Genomic DNA, 639 nt, shown 5'->3' with positions numbered 1-639 from the left:
ATGGGCTTACCATGCCTCTCATTCCTCCTTCTCCAGGGGTGTGTCTGTTCTGATTAAAAAATCGGTGCAATTTGAGTTAATATCGGTCAAAACTGACACGTATGGAAGATTTGTATTTCTAGAATGCAAACTGAGCTCCCAGCCCTATTACATTTTAGCAGTGTATGTCCCCCCTCCTTTTTCATATGCTGTGTTGCAGCAAGCTGCATCTTTTATAGCTTCCTCTCCTACCACCCCAGTGATATGTCTGGGCGACTTTAATGATATACTAGATGTGTCTTTGGACCGATGGCATTCCCCGATTGATGCGGTGGTGGGTAGAGGTTCTACCAAGTTTGCTGATTTCATGAATAGTTTGCAGTGGGTAGATGTGTGGAGGCTTCGCCACCCTGCGGTCCGTCAGTTCTCCTGTTTCTCCAGCACATATGGCTCCTTTTCTAGAATAGACCTGATACTGGTGTCCCCCGCCCTTGTCCCTGTGATCACTGACGTCCGCTATGAGGCCCGAGGGGTCTCTGACCACTCCCCTTTGTTGATGACTCTTACTGTGAAAAGTCAGAGGGGGCACTCTTATTGGAAGTTGCACCCTTCCTGGCTGACTCAGCTGGGTGACTGCAGTGACCTGGAGACTCAGTGGGA

This window comes from Pseudophryne corroboree, chromosome 2 (assembly GCF_028390025.1).
Source record: "Pseudophryne corroboree isolate aPseCor3 chromosome 2, aPseCor3.hap2, whole genome shotgun sequence".
NCBI classification, from domain to species: domain Eukaryota; kingdom Metazoa; phylum Chordata; class Amphibia; order Anura; family Myobatrachidae; genus Pseudophryne; species Pseudophryne corroboree.
The sequence above is the reverse complement of the archived record's forward strand: the minus strand, read 5'-3'. Positions refer to the sequence as shown.